Raw genomic sequence first — 9,610 nt, 5'->3', positions numbered from 1 at the left:
GCATCTTTTTACATATTGATGGCAATCCCTATTCATTGTAGTCCAATAATATCCTTCTCGCATTATTTTTTGGACTATCATTTTGCCATTTACATGAGTGCCACAGATTCCTTCGTGAACTATTCTCATTACTCTTTGTGCATCCACTTTTCCTACACATAGGAGGGCTTGACCTTTAGGTACCCTTTTATGTAGCTCGTTGTCTATGAGTACATAATGAGAATCCAAAAGTCTCAATGCTCGCTTTGCTCTTTTGTCAGCATGAGGAGGGTATTCTCCATTGGTGACATAGTTGAGTATGTCTGTGTACCATGGTTCTTCTTCTTGTTCTTCTTCTTCGCCTTAGACTAAGTCGTCATCTTCTATAGCCTGAATTTATGCTGGTTTGTGCCTTTTTTCGATAGTTAGAGGAATTTGCTCGATTTCCGTGGGAATCCTAACCATTGAGGCTAATCTTGCCAAGGCATCAGCAAATTGGTTTTCTTCTCTAGGTAGATATGTGTATTCTACCTTCTCTAACTGATCGGTAAGAGTTTCCAGATAGGTTTGGTAAGGGGCTAGGCTTTCGCTCCTTATTTTCCACCTTTTAGATATCTGATTGATGATCAAAGAAGAGTCTCCGAATATCCTTAACTTCTTTACTCCCAATTCCAAGGCTGTTTCAAGGCCTACCACGCATGCTTCATATTCAGCAGCGTTGTTGGTAACGTCGAAATCAAGCTTTATTGAGATTGGAACGTGCTCTTCTTTAGGTGATAATAGTAGCACTCCGACGCCACATCCCTTTTGGTTTGAGGCTCCGTCGAAATACAAGGTCCAAGTATCATCTTCAGTGACCATTAAGTCTTCATTTGGAAATTCATTGTCTTGTATTGGTGTCGAGTTCTCTATTGGAAAATCTGCTAGAAAGTCTGACACCACGGATCCTTTAATAGCTTTTTGAGGCATAAACTGTACATCAAACTGGGCTAGATTGACTATCCATCTTGAAATACGTCCATTGAGTGTAGATTTCTCGAACGGATACTTTAGTGGGTCTAATCGGGAGACTACAAAAACGGTATGCACCAACATGTAATGTCTCAATTTAGTTGTGGCCCACAACAAGGCGAGGCACAATTTCTCGAGCGGTGTATAGCGTGTTTCGTATTCGAGCATCTTTTTACTTAGGTAATAAATTGTGTTCTCTTTGCCTTCTACCTCTTGTGCTAGCATGGCTCCCATTGTCTCTTTGGTAACCGTCAAATATAACCTAAGAGGTATTCCGGGAAGTGTCGGCGCTAATACGGGAGGATTTGCGAGATAGGCTTTGATCTTTTCAAAGGCTTTTTCACACTCGTCATCCCATATTACTGGTACATTCTTTTGAGCTTCTTGAAGATTGGTTCACATATCGTTTTCAGTTTTGATATGAACCTACTTATGTATTGCAACCGGCCAATAAATCCTCGAATCTGTTTCTCAGTCTTGGGCGGTGGCATTGACATGATTGCTTTAATCTTGCTTGGATCTACCTCTATTCCTCTAGAGCTTATGACGTATCCCAAGAGCTTGCCTGAGGTGACTCCAAAAGCACATTTCGATGGATTCAACCTCATGTTATATTTTCTTTGCCTTTCGAAAAATTTCCTTAAGGCTACTTGATGGCCTGGACGGTCCTTTGATTTCACAATCATGTCGTCGACATATAACTCGACTTCTTTATGCATCATGTCATGAAGTAAGGCAGTTGATGCACGTTGGTAAGTACCACCCGCGTTTTTCAACCCGAATGGCATTACCGTGTAACAGTAAGTGCCCCATGGTGTTATAAAGGTTGTTTTCTCCATGTCTTCTTCTGCCATGAGAATCTGATTGTACCCTGCGTATCCAGCCATGAATGAGAGAAGCGCGTGATTTGTCGTGTGTCTACCAGAATATCGATGTGTGGCAAAGGGAAGTCGTCCTTTGGACTTGCCTTATTTAGATCTCGATAGTCGACACACATCCTTACCCTTCCGTCTTTCTTTGGAACTGGGACGACATTGGCGACCCATTCAGGGTATTTGGATACCTCGATGAAACCTGCAGTTATTTGTTTTTGAAATTCTTCTTTTATTTTAAGTGCTACGTCGGGTTTCATTCGACGCAACTTTCGTTTTACAGGTTTCATTCCTAGAATTAGTGGTATAGTGTGTTGAGCTATTTCTCTATTAATGCCTGGCATATCTTCATATGACCAAGCAAATACATCGATAAATTATTTAAGTAAGTTAATTAAATCAGTTTTTTCTTGTTTATTCAATGTTAGTCCGATTTTAACTTCTCTTTTATGAGTTGAATCATTCGAAATGTCAATTGTTTCAGTTTCTTCAATTACCAGTGTTTTCTATTCGAGTATTTCCATTGCTTTAATAATTTCTTTGTCTTTTTCATCGTTAGCCAAGCAATGCTCGTCATCTTGGGTTAGGGAAGAACACAAGAAGTAAGGAGAATGAGAAATATTATTATACTCTGAGATCATTACATCAAAGAGTGATATATCCTCAGGGACTGGATCACTAACTATCCTAGGAGAAGAAATAGGAGGGGGAGGTGTTACTACTAAAGACTTAGAAGACTCTAAAGGGGAAGACTCTGACTCAGACGACTCTTCGAACATCGGCCCTTGCCCTGTCGTGATTGATATATTCCTTCCGCTTGGAGTAGTTACTTTGATAGTCTTGCACCACCCTTGTAGTGATTTTTTGGCTGGAGTAATTAGCTTCGAGGGGTCGAAGCTTTCACTTTGTAGGACCGTTTGAATGAACGAGGAGTTATCTTCTTCGTAAGTTAGCTCATTCTTTTCTCGTCCAAACAGTAATCCCGTGACGTTAAATTCAAAGCATGGGGGTGCTTTCTCCTTGTGGACGGGAGTTGGGATTTCATCAGTGAAGTAGCAATCCAAGAAAATCTCGAATCCCGGTTGTCTTATGCCGTTGACAACAAATGGCTCGGGAAATTCATGGCATGGATAGTCCTCTCCTTCTTTTATGAACTGACCATTAAGCGTAAGAGGGTACTGATCCATTGGAATTGCTTTCTTTTGAATGCGAGCGTCCCTACGCGCCTTCAACTTTTCTTGGGCTCGCTTGAGATCTTTCCGACTCAGTTCGAAACCAAGTCCGAAAGTATCTAGCTTAGGAAGACCAGGTGACTCCAGCGGTTTTGCTATCCCTTTCTTCTTCCCTAGGGTCATCCCAGGGAAGTGTCCTTGTTTCTTCAGCATGGTGTTGACAATCATGTTGGAATGGGGGTCATGGCAAAGAGATGTCCTTTAGTCCTCCTGGATTAAGGAGACTTCTTCGTTAAAGCCCCATAGGTCTTTATCATCTTCGTCGTGCTCCACATGGATGATTGGATTCTCTATGGATTTAATTCTCATACGCGAAGCATCAATAGTGATTGGAATTCCTCCAACTATGGCTTTCAATTGTTGGTGGAGAGATGAATGGATGACCTTTAGATCATGAAGCCAAGGGCGTCCCAACAATAAATTGAATGAGGCTTTGATGTCTACTACTTGAAAAGTAGTAGCATGTTCTCTTGCTCCTGCCGTTACATTTAGGGTTATTTTGCCAAGATCTTGACGGCGAGTATTATTGTAGGCTCTTATTCCTTGCGTGGACGGAGTTAAATCTTCGTCCCTTATGCCGAGCATCCTCGCAGTTCTAAGTGGACAGACATTGATAGCCGATCCATTGTCTACCAGAGTCATGGGAACGTTCATCCTTTTACTGACTACCGTGAGGTTTAATGCCTTGTAATGTCTGTCACCTTCTGGGGGTAAATCTTTGTCAGAGAAGGTGATTAAATTAATCGGACTAGGGAGGTCACTTGTGAGGAAGTTGGCTAGTCCCTCAGGAGTAGTGTCAGAATATATCCCGATTTTATCCAAGGCATTCATTACAGCCAACCTATGTTCTCGAGATGTTGCCAGGAGCTTCCACACATTCATCTCAACTTTTTTCTTCTTAAACTGTTTAACAATATCATTGTCTTCGATGATAGGTATGGGAACTTGTTGTACGGTAGGCATAGGTTGCGTTGAAACGGGAGGTTGCATTCTCCCAGATCTTGTGAGGACATCTATTAATGAATCTTCTTCAGCTCAAATGTCATCTGGGGTGTATGATACAGAAGGTGAAGGTCCTACTATGTCCTTTAGGTAGACATCTTCTTCATCACTGTCCCAAACTCCATTGATGGTTATATCCTCTTCTTGTTGGGTTTGGACTAGTTTCTTTTCATCAATCATTTTCTGTACCAAATCCTTGAATTTGAAACAGTTTTCTATAGTGTGCCCCCCTGATTGATGGTACTGACAGTAATATCTATCTGTCCTTTTTAATGACTCAAATGGTCTCGGTTCGAGAGGTTTGACCTTGCCACTCTCGAAGAGCATTTCGAACATTTGCGCATATGGGATCCCAATTGGAGTGTAGATTTTATTGCTCTTCTTGGGTTTTTCAATGACTTGTAAGGGAAAATACTTTGCCTCATAAGTCGTTCTCACTGGTGTGAATTCTATTTTAGGTTCTTCCTTTGGACATGGAAGCTCATCATATTTCTTATGGAGTTCGTTCATAACTGTGAGAGCTTCACGTAGTAGTTGCGATGCCTCCTTCATAGACAGTGTGAGCAATTGTATGTCTTCCTTATTTTCCGGTTCTGGAAGGCTATCTTTGACATCGAAAAAGATCTCCTCTTCTTTTTCTATAACATTGATTTCTTCGACAGGTTTAATGAGAGATGAGGGGTCAACCTCGTTTTCTTCATCGGAGATAGCCAGAGTATGAGCTAGAGGTGCATTGTCGATGCTTGGCTTCTTACTGGCAGGGGACAACAACAGTTTGTTATTGTCGATTAGGTCTTGGATAGCTTCCTTAAGCTTCCAACAGCTTTCAGTAGAATGGCCCCTACCTTGGTGATACTTGCAGTGTGCATTGGGGTTCCAGTTAACCGACCTCTTCTCAACTGGTGGGTCCCCAAATGGTCCAATGGGAGTTATAAGACCTTTTGCATTTAATCGATCAAATGTGGTGTCATAACTCATGCCAATAGGATTGAAGTTCCTCCTAAATGGTTTCTTCTGTCCTTGGTTGTTCATGGCAAGAACTTCTCCTAAATTAAAGGTGCTAACATTATTTGAGTGGGCAGTTTTGGAAGAAGAAGGATTTTCGTTCTTCTTTCCTTTCCAGCCACTGTTGGAGTTATTGTTGGCAGCTTTTGACTTAGCCAAGTCATCTTCAATATTGATCCCAATGTCATAAACAGCCTTAAAGGTATGGAGGTTATTTTGATATTTAAGATGCTTGGAATATTTTTCTTGGAGATTCTTGATAAACAGTCTCACAGACTCTTTTTCGCTTGGTACCTCAATCATTTTAGCTGAGGTTTCTCTCCACTTGTTGAAAAAAGAGGTGAAGCCTTCAGTCTCTTTTTGTTTGAGGATTTCAAGTTCTCTATGGTGAGTCTCGACTTGAATGTTGCACTTGTACCTATCGACAAAAGCGTTTGCTATAGACTCCCAGGTAGAGGTCTTTTCTTTTTCGAGAGAAAAGAACCATTGTTCGAAAACGGTCTCGAGAGATAGTGAGAAAAGAGAAGGGAAGACCTTCTTATCAATACCCTTGATACTCATTATTGTTTCGAATGCTCTTAAATGGAAGTAAGGGTTGTCAATTGCTCTAAATTTTGGGATGTCGTTGATGTTGAAATTCTGCGGAAGAAGATCTTTGTCCACCGAGACCTCTTGTGATGTAAGCTCTTGAAACTTGTAGTCACTAGACAACTTGCTTAAACTCCCTTGCATGAGGTCCATTTGTTGTTGCTTCACGGGATCGTCGATCCTAAGTGCGAGAAGCTTCAGTGTCTCAGTCACAGTAGCCAGTTGTTTCTTAAGATCATTGACTTCTTCTTGAGTTGCCATTATAACCTTTGCTTTCCTCTTGCGAGCTATAGGTTTGTCGAAAAGTTGGACTTGTACGAAGAGGTTATCTTTGATTAATCGTCCTTCTTTTCTTGACCACGCGCTGTAAATTAAACCATTTTGCGTTTTAATTACTTGACTCGAATCAACTTCACTTTATGGTTTATTTTAAGGGAAAAAGAGGAAAAAGAAAAAACGGTGCATATTTTTGGCAAAAAATAACGTACAAACGTACATATTTTTAGGGAACTAAGTATTATTATTTTTATGTTGGAGGATTAATATCCGACTTACCCCCCTAAAAAAAATGACGAAAAAACGCGCACACAAGACTCTCTTAAACATGGTCAAAGTATGTGTATTGGTGTGTGCATTGAGTGTAAGTGACATGCTTGGACTCTTGTGTAAGACCATGGGACTTAGTGCCTAAACTCGATCATTGATTCAATTAAACATTATTGACAGCAAAATTAACCGAATTAAACAGGAAACTGATTAATTAGACCTTAGGTGATGACTCGACAAATAATCCGAACTGTCGGCCAAGCGACAAGACTGGCGTCACACTGTGGAGGTTGGCGCCAGACAACATAGCTGTCGTGAGGCGCTACACACCATAGTGTGGCGCTACAGCTCAGACTTTGGCGCCAATAGTGGAGCTTCGGTTTGGGACTGTTTTCGGTATTATTAGTCAACTAGGGTATGCCTAAAGTCGTACTAGGTCAATTCCAATTGAAAAATTAGACTTTATTGACTTAAATTAAATAATTAATTAATTAGGCAAAGTTCTTTAAGTCATTAATTTAGTCTCAACACAAGTCAACAAACGGTTAAAAGAAACATAGAATATATATGCACAACAAATAATGCACAATTAGTCAAGTAGGCACAATATGATGCAATGCGTTCGCAACCTAACCATGGCTCTAGTTCTCTTAAGTTTGGGATATGGTTTAGTCAAAGAGGGTCCATGGTTAATTGTCCGGATGCACCGCGCGGAAGCCTAACCATGAAGGGTTGGCGCGAGTGGATGGGACACCGCGTGTTTTAGAATAAAAACTCGCTTCCATGGTTTGGTGAATTCAACATCTCGGATGTACCCTTTGTTGCACGGAGCTTTCAATCGGGTAGATGGAGCATGAATTCCCAGAGGGTTATGTCCATATGTAGAACACATATGGGTTTCAGAAAAGTGAGAAAAAATTCAATCAGGAAGTAGGATCGAGCAAACAATACGAAAAACCGGTCGAAATTAGAACGCATATTTCTGGCTCGGTATTGGGGGAAATTGGCGCCAGCAATCAGAGACTGGCGCCAACTTTTAACTGTAGCGCCTGGCGCTAATACTGGCGTCTGGCGCTACGGCTAAAAGTGTGGCGCCAAGCTCTGGCCCCTGACGCTACTTCCCACATGCCTCAGCAGCTTTCTGTGTTCGATAAAATCTTCCAGTTTCGCGCGGTGTTATTTCAGTCCTAGTTGTGAAAGACATTCCTCAAATTTCCTACGTGTAAAATCCTATGTTTTTTACTCATTACGGATGGTCTTTCCAATGAGATCCTTTTTATGCATATGACAATAATGCTAATCAAAATTACGCACATGAAATACTTAGAACTTTTCAAGTCTCATCCACTCATTCTAAATCATTGCCGAAACAAATTCAAAAATTAAAATAGAAATCCTCCCTAGTGGAGTCGCCAAAAAACTGTAGGGAATAAATTTCAAGCTTTAACCCCTAGCTTGAACCCCACTGTGATCATACACTAAAGTACGGTGGCGTCCAAAACGGAAGAAGATAGAGCAAAAGAGTCGCCAACAAGTTTTTTAGGAACTTGTAAACCGTTCACAGGGTGAAGGTTACCCCCCTTAACGATCCAAGAGATCGTCAACTCCATAAGGTCTAGAACCAAATAAGGGTTCGGGGATGAAGGTACAAATCCAACCTAAAAGAGATTGAATCTGCCCTAATAATAGGCCTCTACTTTATTCTGATCGTATTCATGTGCGCTTACTAATTAACATGCAATCAAAAGGTTAACCCTAAACCTGTTTAATCTATGTCGGTTGAATTTAATGCACGAATAAACTATTATTGGCGATCACTTGAATTATAATCACATTAACCCTAACAAGATTATTAATTATCTTATTAAGCATGATTACAAGTACCAATTCCCTATAACATGCATAAAAAGGTGATCAAGCAATAAAGAAATATCAAGCAACATAATAATAATCATAATCAATCATTAGAATAAACATGAATAACAATAATCATCATAAAAATAATAATCATCAAAATATTAATAATCATAAATTATAACAATTATAATAATAATCATGTTCATGTTAATATTAAAGCATAATAAAAATAGCAAGATCCTAGGCATGATACTAACAAGATTAATAACAAACCCTAGCATGTCACTAAGCAATAAAAATCAAACCTTAAACCCTAACATGATACTAACAATCATAAATATTAGGAAGAACATAGGAAGCATCGTAGCAATCATAATAAGCATATTTGATTTTAAAGTTACCCTAGACATGATACTAGGAATATCATAATAACAATATAAACATGATTTCTACATCATAAATCAATTAAAGTACTTACTTTGATGCCTCGTACTTCTTTCTAATAACAAAATACACACGTTAGTAACTTCAAGGAAAATAATAAACAAAACAACTAAATTAAATAATTGAATTAGAGATTAGGAACCAAACCCTCAGAAATTAAACCTTTCACGTCTAGGGCGAAGGCAACTTCGAATATGGCTAGGTGTTTCTAGATCTTGTGAATGCGAAATTTTGTATGAGAAAACCAAATTTAGGAAAGATGAATGAGGGAGATGAATGAAAACTGATTGAAGTTGAATAACTTGCGAATGAGGAGAATTGGTGAATCAAAACGGAGTTTTCAATACGATATTTATAGAGAAAATCAGCAAAAAAAGATAAATTAACAAAACAGAGTCTGACGCTCAGGAAACAGAGCTGGCGCCAATCCTGGCTAGCTGGCGCCAGGCACCAGCACTAGCGCCAGGCGCCAATGGCTAGCGCAAGGCGCCAAGCCTGGTTCCAGGCGCTAAGGCCTGGGGTTGGACGCCAAGCTTGATTTCAACGCGTTTTCGAAAATCCGATAAGTTTACCGTACTAGAGGATAAAATAATATAATTTCTTCGAAAATGCTATTTGATTTTAATTAAAACTCCGAAAAATCAACAAAGTCAACTTATCAATGCTAATTGAATTAGGAATGAAAAGAACCTTCTAGAAGAATCTAGAAGACTAAAACCATTCCTAATTGCATTAGGAATGATAAATCATATTAGGCCCTCCCCTAGATCATTGGGCCGTATATAAAGCTCAAACCGGGCCCAGTTTGGTAAATTGGCCATAATTGGGCTTATAATATATCGTTGGAAAGGTCTTTTCAAGCCCTATCCAACTACCCCACTATTGAACCCATATCATGGACCAACCAAACTTGATTGGCTGTTTTCTTAAAATAAAGTTTTCAAAAACAGAGAGAAGAGAAAAGAAATAAAAACTTTCCGCAACGCTAGACTTTCCACACTTTCGTTTCATTCGATTATGATTCGATGTGAAAGGTACTCATCACTGGGTTTGGTTTTGGGGAGACACAAATGG

Source organism: Chenopodium album, chromosome 3 (genome assembly GCF_948465745.1).
Source record: "Chenopodium album chromosome 3, dcCheAlbu1.1, whole genome shotgun sequence".
In the NCBI taxonomy this organism is placed as follows: Eukaryota; Viridiplantae; Streptophyta; class Magnoliopsida; order Caryophyllales; family Amaranthaceae; genus Chenopodium; species Chenopodium album.
The sequence above is the reverse complement of the archived record's forward strand: the minus strand, read 5'-3'. Positions refer to the sequence as shown.